We start from the raw sequence: 21,340 nt of genomic DNA, 5'->3' as shown, positions 1-21,340 counted from the left end.
GCCACAGAGTATCAGTGCTCATCCTCCACACGACGAGAGACAAAGCAAAAGAGTGTGACGCAGGGAGAAGGGACAATAAGGTAGCAGAATCTGACAATGACATCAAATAGTTTTGATTAATTAATCTCAGGAAGTTTTGTGAGGAACTCCATGAAGATTTAAAAGTAGGTTGCAAAGCATCATAGTGTCAGGGGAAATTCGACATAAAAAAATGCAAAGTACCACGCACAGAAGGAAGAATTTAAACTATTTGTATTCACTGATGGGTTCTAAATAATATCCTCCAAGGAAAATCAGCTAGGAATCACTTTGGAGAGCTCTGTGAAGATGTCGGGCTCAACACACATATGACTTCTAAAAGTAATAAAAGACTACAACGCATGAAAGCAAAACTTTTGTGATAAGTTATAATACCTTAATAAAAGTTATAATACCTTAATAAATATTTACATAATTATTTACATAACCTTATCTAAGACTAACAAAATCCCTAAATCCTTAGTGAGGGAAAATTCCCGTAAACTTAAAGAGATTCTTCTATTTAATCCATTTCCAGCTGTGACCTTAAATCTTGTCAGGTACCTTAGGTAATTAAAAACACTTTTACTTATTCCTTAGGATAGCAGTGTATTAAAAACAACTCACAAGTTACACAGGTATGTATATCTGCATGCACTGAAGAATGTAGTAGACTCACCAATACTAAGCAATAGCATAGAGAAACTGCCTTTCTGCCATATAAAAGATATTTTAATCACAACATCTGATCATGGTTTTCTTTGGGTGATCACTGTTGAGAAATTTGCAGATTCCATTTTTGTTTGATAAAATTACGTACATTCTTGAATTATTGCCAAGAATGTCATTCTTGTAGGTACCAATCTAAGCAGAGAAACACATCCTAAGAGTGATAAATGTATATAGCAACCATCATTTTCAGGAAGCTAGTTGGAAAATATTTAACTATGTTTCAGTATCTTCATTCAAAGAAAGGACTAATTATCACAAGCAGAAATTAGATTTTTCAAAGCTAACATGCCCTGCCCTCAAAAGTTCATAAATTTTAGAACTATTTATTTTAACAATGTATAAGTAACTGATCTCTTAAATTAAACACAGCTTCAATATTCATTTAATTGAATCTCTACAGGAAGGGCTTTAAAACAAAATACCGTAAGACTTATGTGAAATTATACATTCACTGTTAACAACACTTGAAACAAATGAACAATTCCAGAACAAATTCTAAGATTCAAACACATTAAAGCTAGACTATTTCCAACAGATCCATCCTTTGTTTTGAGAAACTAAGTGAAAAATTAAATATTTGTCTTGAAGTTCAAGAGTCCTGCTCCCTGACTGGTATTACTTAATTACACTCCACAACTAATATATTCCTTTTCTTCATGTAAGATACAACTATCAGATTTTACAGTTTTATTTTACAGAAAACATAGAAAATAATACAGAAACTCTTGAATATCACAACTGTAGCTTAAATAGTTTATCCCATTTCTCATCAGCACAAAATAGATAAAAAGAAAAAAAAAACAAGCCAAAAAGAGATAAAAATCAGCAATGCCTTTAGGTGTGAAATGAGGTGCACAGAGACAGGGGGTGAGCTTCCTTGAAAGGAAACTTTTAAACTATAACAGACCATTTTTCATTACAGAAAGCCAACACTGAGAATTGTTACATAAATCATGGACAATATATATGTGACAAAAAGCTACAAGCTACTGCAAAGATGAGCATGCAGTGTGTCCTTAGAGACTTCCCAAGCAGAAGTCCTTGTTCACAGGGCTTTCACAGGTGATAGGTGTAACATCTAAAAATCTATCTCACAATTTTGTAAAAGCTTTCAAAAGCAAAGAACATACAAAAACAACTGCATATGGCTCTGTTAGACAAAAAGAATATATTAAATGCTATACTTCTAAGATTATCTGTTTACATTAATCAATCTAAGAATGCCATTGTAACAAAAAAAAAGGAAGCTTTCCTCCAGCCTAAGTTACTGTAACAAAGGCATCAATTGAAGAACACAATACAGGAAAAAAGTGTAAAAACTTCAAATAGCAATGTCACTAACCTGTAAGGCTTGCAAGGGAAGTGCTGCAAGCTATCTGCATATTTGCAAAGCAGCACAAGTAGAGTCTAGCCTAACTGGGGGAGGGAGGGCAGGAGGAAGCAAGGAGGGAAGGAAAAAAGAAAGAAAAAAAAGAAGAAGAATCAAGTAGAAGGGCAGCCCCATACAGGGCTCAATCACCTGCCTCCTGAGGCCACTTTCTGGTACAGGATGGAGGTCAGTCATCAGAAAATGAGATATTGCTGTGGACAATGAATACCCAACTTTAACAGCTGGAATACCTCTAAGGGAGTCAAAGGAAAGGAGGTAAAGTGGAAAAAGAGGTACTGGGCTGGTAGACTGAAGATATGTTTTGTTTTTTGCTTTTTACTTTTGATTCCTATGTTTTAATTAGAACCTGGATCATAAAATACGCTTTTTTGTATTGTATTCCTATGTATTATTGCCAGGATGCTGATTCTAGGGAATAGATACATAAGGAAAGAGTCAATCAGGTCAGGTTCCTCTACCTTCATCTGGGCTGGATCTGTACCCTGAGATATATTTACAGAACTTTGCAGGAGGAAGCTTCAATCTACAAAGGCCAGCTTGGGCACTACTGTTACCGAACAGGATATCCAAGTAAGGCATTTTCTTTGAGAGATATAAGCCACTATCATGTAGCATCTCCAGTAACCCTAAGGAACGTGTAGCAGAAAAAAAGCTCACTTCACCATGAAAAGCTGTAATCATCCCAACAGAGGAAAACAGTTTGACCTTCCATTTACCTTGGTCCTTAATAAAAGTTAAGAAAAAACCTAAAAATTTTAACAGCAGCAAATTTAGGATGTAATTCTCACTAACAGAGGCAAGGAGGGCACTCACTTTTAATAGTGTAATACAATTGTCATGGTTGGATACTGAACTGATGAAGAACACTGCTCCATAGCTGTGTGTCTAGGCACATATGTCCCTTAAATTTTTAAAATGATTTTTCATGGAAGTGGGTGAAAATTAGAACCAGATCTGCAATTTTCACTATCAAAGATAAAACTATGAAAGAATCCAATCCTATGCTAAGACACATAAAATAGCTATCTGAAGCTTTTTCTAGTATTTCCTACTGACATTGTAAAGTAACCAGATACAGTTTATCACAGAACAAAACCCTGCCTTGCAAGGGCTCACACAACAGAAAGTTGTACTGTAAGTGTGTGTACATATGTATATATACACACACACACATTTGGTTTTTCTTACTGCAGTTCTCTGCTTTCTTATCTCTTTCCCGCTATGGAGACCATGATTAGCACTGTTGAGAGAATGCTTGTTGCTATGCAAGCTTTCATTTCCAATCCCGTTCACAGGCCTACCCTTTTACAGAGCAGCTGAGACTGGTTGCTACAGTTCATGAACCAGGTCCTTGCTGTTGATATTCTCAAATAGTAAAGTCAAACCTGAAAAGTCTGTCCATCCATCCTTCCTTCCTTCTTCCATGCAATCTCTGCATCACATAGGAAACAGATTACTGTCTGCTGCCACTTTATAGGCTTGGAATTTGCCTTTCAGCTGCAGATCATTATGTAGCCAAACCCTTTAATTCCATTAACATTATTACTGTATTAACCTTTCTTCTGCTTAATGTGTCCACCTTTTCAGATGATGATCCAACAATAATTCTCTGTTTTTTATTTTAATCTCACATTTTTCTGCTCCACCTAACTTGCTTTATTTTTTTCAAAATGGTCATTTTAATTCCAGGTCACCTGCCAACCATGCAAAGAAATAAAAAATTACCTAAGATTTAAACCCCCGTGAAATCATCCTTTTTCATACCACAGTACTTAAGATATACAGTATATCTTAGGTAGTGGGGAATATGTCAACACAAACCAAGTTATCCTATGATGGGTTAATATTCTATTCAGTGAACTTTTTTTTTTGTTTTAAACTTTACAGCCGAGGCTCTGCAAACCAGGTAAATCTAGACATACAGATACTCATGTCCATGGACAGTCTCTTTACAAGCCTATAGGTCCAGGCACGCAAATCTCCTGATTGAATGATTATGTTACACAGACAAATCCAACACTTAGATGTATTATTTTCATTCAAATCTGACTGTAGTATAGGAACATTTTCCTCTCAGTTGTGAAGGGATTTGTGTGTCCCTTATATTGAATTCAAAGGGAGTTATGCTCCATGTTATCAAGTCAAAACAAGGAAAAACAGTGAAAAGCAAATGGTTTATAAAACAATGCTCTATTTTTTTCTCCGAGTCTCTGAATTCCTGAGTTACATGTTATTTGTGAATTGAGGTCAGTTTGGCTAATAGCTTGGTCTGGAATTTTTTATGAGACTAGTATCGCCATGATGGTGATAATTCACCTTTAATTCAGAACATTTACACAAGGTGTTTGAATTCGCTCATGTGATGAAGGGAAATTTAAACCTACATCTTACAGTATATCGCATAAGTGTCCTCAGACCTGTGCTGTTAGCTACTCTGAAAGGAGCACGCTCTAAATTAATCATTGACAATACCACCTGTACATAAAATACTGAAGTACAAATAGGAACAGAGGATCAAAAAAAAATTCCCTACTCTACTAATAGGACACTCATGAAAGAGTTGGTATGCCTGAATTCTATTATCAGGTCCATTGAACATTTATTTATAAAAAATAACATACGAACAGTAAGATGCAGCTACTGAAATAGAGCCTAATTTATCCCACAGTTCGTAGTAAAGGAATTTTTTATGGGACATTTGAATCAGTCTCCTCAGGGTAAATTTTTGACATCTAAGGCGACTGTCATTACCACTGAGGTACTGGTAGTGACATGAATCTCACCATTTACACCTCTCCCCTTTCATTTCACTCAACCTGAAACAAACATTTTGGGCTTTACAGTTTAATTAGAAAAAGGAAATAACCACATTTTGGGTCAATCCAGGCCATCAAAACAATTTGTTGTGGTTTGTCAATAAAATAGCAACTACTTGTGTTGCCCTACTCTTATCCCTTTTAAACTACCAAAATTGACATTTAATTGACAAATGAAGCATTTCACGAATACTTTTGGGATAAATGTCAGCCTTCGATTTAACTATGTAAATTAAAAAAAAAAACCTATAGATAAACTCCTAGTGCAATGTTACAATTTGGGGATTTTGGCAGTGGGGGAGGGAAAAGTGGTCACTTTTCATTAATAAGGCAGTGGCAAGATGCCTGCATGAACAATTAGAGACTTCAAGGAGTAAAATAAAAATAATTTAAAATTCTTTATTAAGATTAAATTCAATGTCAAAGATTAAGATGATTTCTAGGGTACTTCAAATGAAAGGATTTTTGGTGAGTAATCAATCCAGTTTGAAATGAAAGCAGGAATTATGAAGGAAATAAAAACATTAAATAGATTTAGAGAAAAAAACTTCCAGTGCAACTTAAAATGAGTTTGAGATCAAGTTGGCAGAAATTAATTCAATTTAATTTGCTTCACAGAGAGCATATTTTCTGGAAGAAATGAAAGAAACATTTCTTGCTTGATCAACATATAATATTTATTATGGTAGCTTTTTTATCTAGTCTTGCTATAAAAGATCACATTTTTGATCAATATTGGATGTGCTCTTAAAAATAATTAATTAGATCTAATCACTTTGTTTTCATAAACTACAGATTTTAATATGTGTCTGATAAGATAAAAAATATCATCTACAGATCACATTTTTATCATGTCCCAAAGTACTATACAATAATTTCTTGGATATATAAGATAGTTCATATCTGAAAATTCACACAGAAAGATAATTATATTTTGGTGTGTAAAATCCTGAATGTTAACTGCTTCACTTCTTTCTCAGCTGTGTTTATCTTAAATATTTTCACACAAAACTGTTAACCAAACAACTGGTGACTATTCCCCACTCTGTAATGTGTAGTCTGAGAGCACACTACATTTAAAAGACTAATGATACTGATTATTTTAGAATGGGATAGACATAGGAAAGCAGTGTTATTTAGCTAGAGGAAGCGAAAGGTAGATATAGGTACTACAAATATTAAATAAGTAAATAACCCAGCTCTCTGAAAGCAACTTGTATCCATTTGTCACCACAAGCAGCTCTCAGGTAAAGAACCGCACTTGTGCTTGTATGATGCTTCTACTTCAGAAACCTCTTCCCACATTATCCTTGTATTCTCTCTCTCTTTTTTTTCCCCCTTAACTTTGTTAAACAATTGTCATGAACTCTTATCTTTTCCTGAGTTCTAGTGATCCAGTATTTTTAATACTATCTTTATTATTCTTGCTGATTTCATAGGATTTCATTGGATACACTCATGATCCAACAACCTGCCTAGCTCAATAGATAGATAAAGAAGAAAAAAATAGGCATTCCTGGTTTTGACAACACTATTAAAACATGCTACAACTGAATTCTTACACCCACCCTCTTCCTTTTTAACTAGGATTTTTTTGTATTTTATTTTTGGATGTGGAATAGGTGAAAGGGTGCAAATTTTGTAGCATCTGTATGCTCCATTCATTGCACATGCCCAGAGGCTCCTCATACGCCTTCATCAGTAAACACATTTTGTGTCATCTTTGCAGATTTCTGTTTCCCGTCAGCTTCATTTCCTCCACACAAAAGACTCTATATTTAATCATTTTATTATATTCCTTGCTTATATCAGGACAAAAGATTTCTCCTGCTTTTCCATGTCACAAGCCTTTTAAGACCAATCCTAGGTACTCCAGTGTTTTGGACAAAACACATTTTTTAGCTCACTCTCAACATTAACATAGTTATCTTTGCCATTCAACAAGAAGCCATAGGACAGTTAAAGCTATTCCTGCAGTTCCATTATCCTGTGCCACTGCTAAATTAGTCCACAGCATTTTTAGTGTTTTCATTATTACTGTTTTACTTCTTGTGTCTGAGCTAACCTACAGATAACAAAAATTCAGCAGCTCCCATGGTCCCTGCTTTTTTTTTTTTTTTTAACCTTCTGCGCTTCTGTCTTCCCCTATAATAATGTTGTCAGAGTTTTGCCTACCACTTCTAAGTGTTTTCTTGGAGGCTCAGAATTTTCAGAATGCCCATTCAATCCTTACTGCAAATCACTCAGTGACAGACCAAGAAAAAGGAAGTCCACTTAAATTCCCATAAGCTCCTCCAGCCTTACCATCTTACCAATCCACCATAGACACAGCATCTGACAGGAACATATAAAGATAATTAAGTGATAGTTTGAATACTAAAACTTCATTAATCATAATATTCCTATGCAATTAGGAATAATTTCTTTTAAACGTAATTACAATTAATGCATTTAAAGTAGCCACAATTTGCAAATGAATACCGGTAAGTCTTGCTTTTATTTCTGTAAGTACATTTGTGTTCACAAATGGAAAAATTGAGAATGTAAGAGCTTGACTTGTTCAGCCTAGCAAAGCCAATCTGATGCCCATCTATAAGGCGGGATTACAGGACTGAAAGGGACCTCAAAAGGGACCTCATTTAATTCGTCCTTCAGCCCAATGGCAGAACCAGTGTTTTCTTTGTCATTCTTGGACAAAAATTTCTCTTAATGACTGACAGGGATGAACTTTTCTAGCCAGTCCCTTGTAGTGTTTCATGACCTTTGTTATTAGTAAAGAAACATTTTGAACTCAGATTGTCCTTGCTGCAACCATTACTTCTTGACTACACAACATGGATATGAAGGCCAAACATCTCCATGCATTCCCACCATACCCTCACATGAACAGCAACTGCAAGTACTGTCCAACTACTCATAACCATGGACATCAATGGCTGAAGCTATGACTGTTCCAGTATTAATTCCAAAACAGCTTCATTTTGATCAAGTTCATAAAGGTCCAACAAAACGTGTCCAAGTATTACAAACTGACACAGAGTTGATGAAAACAACTATAGACCCTTTGTATTGAACTCAGTCTCTACAATCATCCAAATTAAGTGCACAAATTTGATTATCCCTAAAGCTACGCTATGGATCTTGGTATGGATCTAAACCTGGAGCTAACTACCATTGTCTTATTTTGTGCTCTCCTCCACAGAGAAGATCTCCTTTTCTTCATCTCAGTTTAATCCTTTACAAGGCCTTTTGAGGAGCCTGTGCTGTTTGGGTGAAAACAACTAAATGGTTAATATATATATTCTTTTATTTTAACCCATTTCACTGTTTTCAGTCTCATTCTCTCTTCCTTTTCTTTCACTCCCTTCATGAATTTCCCTCTCTTTCCAGCATAAAAAGAAACAGGCAAGACTCTAATATATTCCTTCTTCCCTCTTCTCATATTGCCATATCCTATTGTCATAGAATAGTCAGCAGTATGTTTCTCTCCTCTTTCCTAATAAAGGCCCCAAAGTTCATACTGGAATTAGGCTTTTAAACTTAAAAATGGATCCTGCTGTGTCCAAACACCTATGTCAGAAATCATGAGCTGTCCAAATGTAACCAGGACATAGATCCCATTTTTAACTGGGAAAGAGAGAAGCACTATAGTTTGTGACCTTCCATCACTCCATCCCAAACACACCGACTCTGAAGAAGATATCTGCTGTTGGGAGGCATCATTAGAGTGGAGAGAAGAGACAGAGCAGAGACAAGGATTTGAACTGTAACCTACTTCTAGACAAAAAGAAATGATTTGTTCTGAAGGTGCATCAACTGATGTTTCTGGATACTGCAGTTCTGTTAAATGTGAAATTTCTGGGATCTTCAATGGCAGCTTTAAGAATGCTGGAGTTGTAGGATATGCATATTAATCTGGGTATAAGTAATGGTTCTCGAAATATCCTAATATTCTTATAAACAGCAGAAAAAGAGGTATTTTTTAAACTAGAAAAAGTTAGAGCTTGTCTTGTCTACACAGTTTCTACGAAGAATATATGTTACCATATTTTTTAAATTAGGTTGCTGGATTTCCCATTAGATTATTAGAAATGACTATTTTTAGTATTCATTTAATTAATGAATTGTGTGATTCACAGACAGATCAAAGTTGTGTTTGGACACCGTAGTTATGGGTAAGAGCTTCATTGTGCTTAGACAGTGTCCAGACACATCAGAAAATTTGTTTAAATGAATTATACAGCTGTACCTTAAAAAAAAAAGAAGAAAAGCCCAGCTGTTTTGTTATATTCCCTGATATATTTGATTTTACAGACCCACAGTAATGCTCCTTAGCTGTTCAAAAAAAATAATTCACCTGTCTTACATTCGAGAAAGAAAACAAATCTATAGTTCTCCATATTAACTTCCACTAGGGACACAATACTGAGGGAATACAGATCCTAATATATTTTATTTGTATTTTACATGTATATTTCCACTTTTCCATAGCAGATTAACTGCTCCATACAGAAGAGTTATTTGTCAAAGATATACAGGGCCCTATTGTTATTCTAAATACTCATAAAATCTTTCTTTTACAAAAGCTGAAGTTAATTCTAAAATAAACAATCATACAAATAAACAAATAGAACACACATGGTGTCTAGAGATCTCATACTGCTTCTCCCATATTGTCCAAGAAAGTGTAGTAGTAAACTCACTGAGCAGGAAAATCACCTTACTTTAGTTTCCATTTTTGGAATCCCTGCACAGACTCCTTTTACCTCTTCTTCAAATGAATGGTCCGGGCCCAGATCAAGGAGGCAATAAAATACTTCCAAATTTAAAACAGAGTTGAGATTTAAACCTAAACTCCCTTGTTTGTCTATAGAATACACACTCTTTAAAGTTTTAGATGTTGCATTGGGTACCAAATGAATTTTCTGACAGTTTACAAGTGCATCAACTAATTGGTTTACAGTTAACAATAATTTTTAAATTGGCCTGCTGAAGGTTTTAGAAAAAGCTTTCTAATGCTCTTAATAACAAATGTCTCTTCCTGGCACTTTGTAGCTTACATATAATTCAATCTCAGTAAAATTATAGCCTGTCAAAGAAATAAAAAAAGAATTTTCACTGAAAATATCACAGAAGAAAAATCCTCTTTCTAAATTTGTCTACTCAAATTCAATTTTCCTTGGGGCACTTGTTGGAGGAAAAAAACATTTATTTGAAATTCTCATGTCTTACCGAAACAAAAAGAAGAAAGGTGTTTTATTTCAAAATGGTGATAGGAAAGGAAACTTTTCTTTACGGCTTATTGAAATGGTTTAAAAGAAAGAATGGAAGGAGAGATGATACACTGTGACGTCTCCATAAATTAGCTGATCTTCTGTCATGAACACACACACACAAGCTTTTGAAGGATGATTTCAGACCTCATGTCTATGGCACAGCGGAGCAGTAATCCCGATTTATACCCCAAATTTATAAAGGCACTGTTGCTACAGCTTTCATCACCAATGTCTCTGTGGGAAGCCTGGGAAAGTTGGGCTCTTTTTTGTTCTGTATCCTTCTAGTCCAGAAATCTGACAGGAGGCAGCTGGTACAGGGCCCTGCAAATTAGTCATATTGCTGAGACCCCGCACCCAGGACTTCAGAGGCCAGTATGGAAAAAAGGTGCAAGAAGGAACAGATGTACACTAATTTAGGATAAAAAAAAAATTATTCCAGGTGTACTTTTTAAATTGATTTTGGAAAGAGTTAACTGAATAAGGGTGTGACGTTCAAAGGAAGGTGGCGGAAAAAAAATTCTGGGAAGAAAAGAAGGTAACAAGCATATGGGAGAGAAACCACAATAGAGCTGGATCAAAGAAGCAAACAGTGATGTAGAAAATGAAAATAATGACCAATAGACAGGAGGGAAATCAGGAGAAAAACAGGTTGTAATAGTTCTCTACAACTCAGTGTCTCAAGTAATTCCCACTAGAATTTGTGGATTGAAAAGAAGGGAAATTATAATTTGCAATCACTTCCTGGACAAAACCCTTTGCTGATTGCTCTGTGGAAGAAACAGAGTCTAGAAATATTCAAAAGTTTCCCCCTCAACTTCCGTGTCAAGGGAGAAAGGAAGAGTGCTGGAGGGGGGGGCAAAAATGTTTAGTGGGGACACAAGGAGCTACCAGCCACAGCTGGAGCATCATCTCGGATTCAGTCTTTTGGGAAAGATGCTGAATGGGAATTATTCAGTTAGTCAAATTCTTAACCTTATTCTACACAGCATTTTGAGATGCGTTTTCTTTCTGATAGGCAATTTTGAGCATCTCATATGCAGCCTGCTTTCCAAAGAGCTGATTCCTGAAAACATACTCACCGGTCTAATTCTGTACTCACATGAAGACCACATTTGAACATAAATTGAGTATCTTTGACATTCATAGCATCATGAAGTTAGTTAGTTAGGACAAGCTAATTCATGAAGCTAATGTTTTCTTTCCTTGCTCTGCTCTGGTTTGTGGATTACTGTTTCCACAATCAACATAACACGAGTGTGGATGTGGAAACAGATTGCAGGCTAACATCTTAGCTTTGGCTATAAGAATGATCATCTTGTCATCAAGATCCAGGAATATGTGAAGAGATGGGTTTTTTTCTCCTTCTATTCCCTCTGCCTGCAGGAGGTGCGTGTGCGTTCATCTATGTGTGTTTGGATAACACTCTTACAACACAAATATGTATCCATTTATTCTTGAGGTGATACCCTTTTTCTGAGTATCATGCTTTCTTTCTATTTTTCTTCCACCTCAGCACAAGCAGACTGAAGGTCATAATTTAACCCAATACCTCAAGTGTCCCTCTCAGCAAAAAATTCCAATAATTCTTAGTGAGACAAAAACATGCCTTTAAAACTCATTATTCAATTCTATGTCTCATCTTATCTTGCAGAAAATTCTTGTTGCAGTAAAACTCCATCCTTCTTTTAGGAATGAATTTTATACAAAGAATACAGTTTGACAGACAGCATAATTCCATCTGTTCCTAGCCACAAAGAATGTTATCTTTTTGAAAAAACTGAGCCATTTCCAACTCTGCCAACAATATCCAGACAGTCTAGTCCACCCAGATAGTCTACTCCTTACTTTTGTCACCAGTTAGTTTGTTAAAAACACAGTAGTAATTTCAGCTACTATCTAACATTTGATTATGAGAACAATGAATAAGAAGTGTAATGAACATTCATAAGCACTAAAGCTGAAACTTAGATGCAAATTAGCATCTTATGTAAAAGGATAAAAACACACATCAAGTTAAAAGCAATTTTCTAGATTCCAAAGAGATCAAGAGAACTATAAGAAACACTGCTTATTAATTTGCTGCAGAGGGATACAGTGTGCTGAATTGCCTTTAAATAAAAGAAAAAGCATGACATAAGTAGTAGTTTTCATGGCATTTAAATGGCTACATCAAAGCAGGGCAAAACAACTTATAAAAATGTTGCAACATGAGTAGATACTTCTGAATAAGGGAACAGAAAGTATAATTTTATAGATCAATTGCATACTGATATTATAATTATTGTGCTTGAACACTCATTCCTTTCAAAAGCCACAATAGGTTTCCTCTGTTAATAAAGTAGGCTGCGAATTTGTGGCATTTATATCAAGGCTGCAATGAAATCCAGTACTCCCTCCTTCCTTTGCCCCAAAGCATGCCACTGAAAAATGCCATCTCTGTTGGAAGAGAGTATATACATACACCTAATCATTACAGCAAGAGTCTGCCTGAAGGAGAGCTACAGGCAATATTGGAGATGACACATTTAACTAATAACAAAGACAGTAATTCTTCAGACTGCCTTAAAAAGGACAAAGCCACTTGTAAAGCCTGATACAGACTGCATGAGAGAAGCCTAAAGTTAGTGTCTATTTGGTACTGAAGAACCTCACGTGTTTCAGAAGCGTCACTGCCCGGAAGGGTGATGAGCACTCTTGCTGCTCACTTACCACCTCACCTTTGAGAAAAGATAAAGGGGGCTGGGGGGGTTGGTCCTTAAGGATCATTATCATTTCAAACCTATTTTTTCTTTACAGGTAAATATTTGCCAGTACTCCCTTAAGCAAAGATAATTATATGCGAAGGGACTATTTTAATAAATAGTGACACTAAAGTTTTACTCCTTCAGTTCATTTAATGCACAATGCTCCCTAGAGTTACAGGACTGAGGTAAGTATCACTAAAATCAGATATACCAATACAAATCACTACTTCTTTCAGTTTCACCTAAGGCAGCCTTGGATGGACCCAGTGTGGTAACACTACTTTTATTTCCTGAAAAAGGTCTTAATAATTATTCTTACTGTGATCAAGGGGACAATGCCAGTTGTATGACACTACTCAGCACATTTACACGTATTTTAGTTTGGATCTTTTTGACAGAGAAGGCAGTAGTTAGGTCAGGGAGCTACATTTTCCTTCCATACTCTACATGTGACTCAGCACACTCAAGCTCTACAAAGTTTTACCAATCTACAGTCAAGAGCTTAGACATTCAGAATTAGGACGTCAAATCCTCTATGCTCAATACAGTACTATCCTGTGCAGAACAGGGGAGAGATGGGGCACAGATGGTTTTATTTTTGAGACTGGAAGTTGGAGTTTAAGTGAAATTATAGATACAGTTTAATAAAGATTTCTTTCACATCTACTTTCTAAGAAAAGGAGTAATATTTAACCTGAAATTCACCTTGAAGTTGGTTTTTAAGTTCTTCTCCATTACTAACTGATGGGTCTATATACAATCAGCAGCTGATAAGAAACTGACTGCTTTCTTTCAAGATTAGTGCACTTTATGTTATCTTGAAGTGCAAAGCTAATTACTGAAAGGAGAATGCTGCATCCCCTGTACTCTCTAGCAAAGCATTACTTGGCAAAGGCTGTATTTAGTATCTGTCTTGTCACAGTTCATTTAATCCAGGAAATGTGGACAGAGAAACATGCAATACACTTCAAAGTTTAATTTCTGAAGAATCTCAGCTGCTGTATTCATATAATGAAATCATTTCTGACAGGAAATAGGGATGACTTTTATCTGAAGTCTTGCTTATTTCTCATTTTTACACTGGAATATTGAAATGGCAATTGCTATTATACCTTGCCCACACCTGTGAAAATGCTTCATTCTTCAAAATGTGAAAAATCTGAAGTACCACTGATGTTAGCACCCCTAAAACAGCGCAGTAAGTCAAACTTGCGCAGACTTTCCTATATGCAGAGATCTCCCAAGTCTGTAGTTCAGTCTAAGTAACAACTGCTTTTGGCTTCTCGCTGGAAAGTAGGTCACTGTAGAACAAACAAACCAGTTTTGTACAGATTCTACACAAGCAGAATTATTTTAGGAAAGTAAGCTCTTCAGTTACAAGCTTCTTTGGACAGGTGTTATGTTTCTACAACATCAAAGCCTTAGGGAGCTACCTACATATAACTATTTATAGCAATAAGACTTATAATATGATAGACGGCAGCAGCAGTGACTAGACATGAGATGGAATGGAAAAGTCAGTACAGAGGGAAGTATATCAAACTAAAGTCACTTTCTGTAAAAATACAGAGGATGAGAAGGATCTGGAATCCCTTGATAAACGCTGAATTATCATGCAGAGTAATTAACAATAGAAACACTAGATTGAAAAGAGGCATTAGAATAATTTCATCCAATTTATATTTAACACCACATAAGGGATTAGTGAGGCTAACTCAGAATAATGTATGCCATTCTGCTCACCTTATTATAGAAGAACACACCGTTCAGAGTAACCAAAATGACAGTAATATTAAGCAATTCAAAGTGGTTGCAGAAAACTTACCAGCTTTATAAAAAGGAAGGCAGAGCTCCTCAACCAGAAGACAAACATTTTCAAGTGAACACAAAGCACCGGTGCTATACAGGTATTTTTAAAGGAAAAATGTAACTGCAAGGGGCAGGAAAGTAAGGAATAGGCCAGTCACCATTGAAATTTCGGTTGACTTTTTATGACAGGAAGTGGAACAGGCATTCAGGGACAGAGAAGGCAGCAATTGCTCCAGTTAGAAACAGTCCCTCACTTTGGAATTGCATCTGTAATTGAACAACATCCGAAAATGGTTATGAGATTACAGTTAAATTTTAAGAAAAAGTAGTAGCATGACAGGATGACATAATACTTCATACCTGCATATTGTATTGGGTTATGTTTTTCTGAAGAATACACGTTCCACAGACTATGCTTCTGCATTGCTTTTGTTTCAGGCTAAGTTACTTCACTACTGCTGTGCTGCTGTATTGTTTTGAAACATGTATTCTGCATACATGACTACATGGTGCAAATATCCTATCATTAGTCTCTGTATGCACATTGCTCTCAACATTTCTTCCCATCCTAGAATAATCAATTTCTGGAACTTCGAGTTAAAATCTTCCATCATTGCTACTTTTTCATTCCATCATCATTCTGACTATGGTCAAAGTAAAACCTTCAAGTTGCCATAGATAAACGCAGAGAATCTATGATATTTAACATTCACAAAAATTTTATGGATAGATACCTGAAGTTAACATGACAAGCTAATTAATTCCCTTTCTGTATTCAAAAGGAATGCTAAGAACATAAAATGAAGTTAATTTGAAAATGTGCAGTTCTTTCTTTCATATTAAGCAAGAGATTCACTTCATTTGCTTCTTATAGGAGGTACTGAAAGTTAACATAAACTTCTATTCCTGTGAATGCACATGCTTCTTTTGTCCACAAAAAAAAGGTAGTAATAACGTCCAGTATGTATACTTCCACTGTTTTATAAGTTTTCAGAAAACACTAAGAGAAGCAGTAGAATAACCTGAAGACCCCTTGACAGGAAGAGACAAGTGAATGCTTACATTACTTTGGATCATCCCAGATAAAAAGTAGCTTTTAGGCCTTTTTATAGTCCACAGTTCTGAAGGAAGAGGGAAAGCTGTTAGGGATGGCAACTTTTCAGATCCTTTATCAAAAACATTTAAAGTTACACAAAAATTGTAGCAGTTTCCTAAGGACTAGACTGACTGGTAAGACCTTAGGACCAGAGAAATGTAAGATTGCTTCGCTAGAGGAGAAAATATCAGAAGTACCATCCAGCAATATGATTGAGGGGCATTTAGTGAGGTGTAGTTTCATTAAAGACAGTTTCAGCATGGACTCAGAAAAGAAAAAGCCTGCGTAATAAATCTCTCAGAATCTTTTGAAGAGCTAATACAAAGAGTTGGCAGGGGAAAAGCTGAGGACATAATTTACCACCACTTCAAGAAAGCTTTCAGTGCAGTACAACACACAAAAGACTAATCTACAAGGTTAGCAGATCTGATATCAAGAAGCAAAGCTGTCTGAGTGCAAAACTGATTCAGGATGGAAACCAAATGGTCCTAAAGAGTAAAAACACTTGAGAGGAGATAGGTGTGGGTTACAAGTGGGCTGCTACAAAGACAAGGACTGAATTTTATACAGTTTTTCTCCGCTGACCCAGAAAAAAGGAACATGTAGCAAGGTAACAGAAAGTGCACATGACAGGAAACTGCAAGGAAGGATGAAAGAACTCTAAAGATTAAAATAGAGCAAAGATCTAGCCAAAAGCAACAGATAATGCCTAACAATTCTATCTGAGCAGCAATGCAAATTCAGCAGTGTCAAACATATGTATACACATGAGTGTATAAATGCATACAAATACACACAAATTTGTCTTGCATGTGTTACATTCCCTTAGCACGTGCTCTTTCCGTCATTAGGTTATTTGAAGCGACAGTTTTCAGAATCCACCTTTTCGTGTGGCTAAGTCCGTTCGCGAAGATGGCAAGGAATATCTCCTCGTTCCTCCCTGCCACGACATTGTGCATTCCACAGAATTGCCATTGGCTTTTGAGTTCTGTATCAAACAAAGACCTTCTCTGCTCTGTCGACATCAGTGATCTCCGTTCTTTCCGAGATTCTAGGTAATAGAGTAGATTTTACCACTGGGCAAGCAAAGTCATTCCCCTGAATTCATTCAGGCCTCCTAACTGCCTCAGATCTCTGTGGGAACCTGGGTCAAATCAGTTCTGAGGCAGAAGTCCTAGGGACACTATTTCAATTATGGAGGATAACTCTGGCACCAGAAAATATTTCCTCACGTTCAAAATGTTGTCACCTGAGACATCACAGCCATAAACATCCCCCACTGTCCCTTATCTAAAGAATCATGGTACAATTTGGTCTTTCTTTTCCTGATAAAAACATAAGCCCAGAATAGGGTCATTCCCTAATTGGCCAAGGAACAAGCATCACACATCCTTGTTTGCAAGGAAGCAAGAACTGTGCATGAAATATAAAAGTATTCTTGATTAGGCATTATCTTGCCATTAAACCTCAAATGGTTATCCTTTACATACTCGAATTCAAGCTGTATCACAGGAAAGTTCGTGCTACGCCAGCATGGACTACTGAGTTGCTTTGCCATCTTTCAAGAAAAGCACCACTCAGAGATGCAGTTGCAACTCATATGTATGTGTGTGCATATGTATTTCCCCCTTCTGAAACAAATATGAGATTTGCTAGATTTGCTTCCTGCATTATTACATTTTTCCCCTCAAGCACATACTGTAGTTGGTAAACACTTTGGAAAACTCCCTCTGCACCTCAAAAACAAGATCTGCTGCACTTTCAAAAACGACTACATTTTTCTAACTACACTAAGTACTCTGATTTTCTTTTGTGGCTTTACCATATTTCAACAACACAGCCTGGATCTGTCATGCAGTTATCCAGCCTCTCTTATCTTTTTTTCCTGAAAACTGGTTGCCTTTGCTTTTCTTTCTCATCTCATAAATAACCTCATATGCTGGCCACAGGAGGTAAAGCTATTAGCCTAAATCAGTCCTCGCTGATTAATCTGTTAAGTCTTCCTCAGTAAGTTATATGAACAAACAAAACTTCTAAATCAGTGAGTTAATGCATTAGATTATTAAGTTAAGATACTTACATTCAGACACACGAGGTTGTGTCTGACGCCAGTTGCCATCACCAGGCTTGATTCGGACCCGGACTCTGACCCGTGGGCCAACTGCCAGGTCTGGTCCCAGCCCATAGCTGCAGCAGTGCCTGATGCCCGGGGATGCAGCTGCCCCGGCAGCCCTGCTCCCTTGCGCGGTGGTGGCAAGGACCCTGGCTGCCAGGCCCTGTCCCTGCAGATACCAGCTCCTAGCTGCCACATGGCACCCTGACACAAATGCAATCATTAGCACAACAAATATGTTCATTGCTTATGTGCGGACACTTAATTTCCTTATAAGCCTTTTAAAAAGTGCTCACCAACATTACTTACTAAATCCTCCTACATATTAATTCATTCATCCTCTTCATAGGGAAGGATATGACATGCCTATTTTTACAGATGCGAGACAGAGAAACCAGACAAAATCAGTCTAGATCCACAAAGATCTAAGTGCTTATATTTCAAAGCCACGTCCTCAAAACTCAGGTACCACTACTCTATCCCTTTGAAAGTGCAAAACTTTCTCACTCTATTTTTACCCACTAACATTCATCTAAATGCTTACATCTGGCCAGTTTAATCCTTGACTGAGCTGGGAAGTTCTGTGCCTAAACCCTAACAGAAAAATAGTTTGTGTCATTTTGCCAGGTTCTCTCACCTGTAAGGCCAGTCTTATCATCCCAGACTCCCCAAAATACATCTGGAAGATCTGGACAGCTCAAGTCTGCATGTCTCTTAGGCAGCCAGGGTGGTGATGATGTCATATATTCATAACATTAATAACATTATTCATCCAGGACTGAAGGAGACCACGGTATAAATTCCAGCTATCCCTACAGAAACCTGAATGAATGTCTCCCAACTCCCAGGGTAATGCCCTACTTACCAAGTTAGTACGTATTTTTTAGTGGGTCTTTCTCAAATCTCTCCTCTTTCAGCTAATCCCCATGTTTGAATAAAAACTAAGCAATCTTTGGGCCTTGAAGAGTAAAAGAATTTGAGAATAATGGAATGAACAAATTCTCTTTTGGGAATTCACGCTAAGTGATTTGTCTATAGTCACCCTGTAGTTTTTTGAAAGTAAAACAAGATCTTCTGAATATCAGAGCAGAGGAAGATTCTTTCTCTGGACTTCATTGCTAGCTGCAAGTAGAAGCAATCATCTCATATATATGAAACTGTTCATGGGTGCTCTCATTCATGGTAGCCTTCATCTTTCATTTGCTTAAATGCCTTTTCTCATCTGCTATGAAAGAGATGAAGCTAATCTTTCTTCTTCCATTCCATTTTATTTCATGGCAAGTAATTCTTCAGTCTTCCAGATCACCTCCAAAAAGCAATTCCCAGGGTAGCAAATGACACTTATGAAATCAAGGTCATTTGTCTGTGTGTGGTTTATTTGGAGATGTTCCCTCTAAGATAATGCACTGTCTTTAATGATTTTCATAAATAAAATGGATTTCTTCCTTATTAGGCCCTTAATTCCAGATATTGTACACTTCATACACTTCATGGTAAACAATTTCCATAAAGAGATCTTATACGTATTTTGCCTCACTGAGCCCCTTTCTTCACACCATTGGTTTTATGGATAGTGACAAAAACTTTTGAATTGCTAGAGCACTGCGAAACAGCTCTTTTTTTTAAATAAAGAACATGAATAATTCCTCTTCCTCCCCACCCCCAATTTTGTTCTGTCTTCACCTTGTGATTTGATGTTGACCCTACTGCAGTGTTTCAGCTCCCTTGAAACACAAGCTGGGAAAATTAAAGCCTTAGAGATGTGCTTGACAGAAGTAAATTGCTTGCAAATTGAAATACAGAAGCTACTTTGTTACCCAGGACATTATGGTGTCCTCATTTGTTAGTGAAAAAATAATAAAGACAAGGTATTTTTGGCTAAGATAGAATGTTTGTGTTATTACCTAGCATTGCTTTTTGGCTGGCATTAAGTATCAGATTATATTGTATACATACTGTCATATACATTGTGTATATAGTGTATATATTATATTGTAGATATATAAAATTAAAGTAATAGGCTGAGATAAAACTGGTGAAAGTGATTTGTACAGCCACTAAGAGATTACTGTGTTAACCTACATTGTTAGAGACTGCTCAAAAATGAATACATAAATTCAGAAAAGGCACGCTGAAGCTCTCCTCAGAGCTCAGTCTTCTGGACCCCATAGCACCTCATGTTACATACATACAGAGGTAAAGTGTTTCAGTTTTAGCAATAATAACAAAATAATTACACTTCTTGATTTCTTCATACATAAGCTGTTGGTTTACTACATTCTTTATAGTATTATTGACTGGAGACTAACCTAGCAAAGTTAGTAAGTATTAACTGGTCCTCAGTTAATCCCCATATAATCCGACTGTCAACTGACTCAGGATTCCCAGTTTCCGTCAGTGAGATACACCACAGGAAAGAGGCTACTGCAGACACAGTAGCCTCCTATATGGATGTGTTCATCAGGGCACTTAGTAGTTTTTAAGCTGAAAAATGTTCTAGTTCTTTAAACAAAACTGAGGATCTATGAGCTGTATATAAATCCCTACTTAGTTCTGAAAGAATGAACTAGATTTATTTATCTCTATTAATTTTTAAATTCATTTTTATATGTATCTATCTCTAGATAAATTAGGCAGAGTGACTAATCTGACACATCAATATAACAGTATTTCAAATTTACTTAATCCAAACCTGACAGAAAAGAAATCCTTCAAAACTGGTCACTTTTCAAGCTATCTGCAACTTACTCAAACTTTTTGCTAGACTGAAAGAAATGCTTATGGAACAATAAAATCAAATGTAAAAACATGAAAGCTTGGTGTCAAACCACCTACCAGCCCAAGCATTCTCCTATTCAATTACTATGTGACCAAAGAATTTTTACACCTCCTCTAATTTAAGATTCTACATCCGCTTTGATTGTCATCTTTATTTCTATACTTGAAATATTATTAATTAATGATAAAGGGAAAAGTCTTGTTAGAGACCTTGCCTTGCCATCATATTGCTCAAAGCAGCAGGCTCCCCACCCTCCCCAGCCCCCAGTCTTTGGTATTTCAGGTTTTCAATGGGAATCGCCCACTAGCACTGACCAAGTTACCACGAATATTTTACTTTTTTGACAAAGAAATGCATATCTACCCATTGTCATCATTATTTTATGTGCACACATATAAAATGCTCACTCATCAAAATTTTTCTTCCTCTTGTAATAAACATTTTATAGAGCTTAGCAATACTTTCTATTGCTTTGCAGTAATGCAGGGGTCAAAATCTATTTTAAATGCCATTTCCTCTACATGATCCGTGTTGCTAAATCAAAATACTTAACTCACTAAGCCCTCT

The sequence above is a fragment of the Dromaius novaehollandiae genome, chromosome Z (genome assembly GCF_036370855.1).
Source record: "Dromaius novaehollandiae isolate bDroNov1 chromosome Z, bDroNov1.hap1, whole genome shotgun sequence".
Lineage (NCBI taxonomy): Eukaryota > Metazoa > Chordata > Aves > Casuariiformes > Dromaiidae > Dromaius > Dromaius novaehollandiae.
This window is presented reverse-complemented; position numbering follows the sequence as displayed.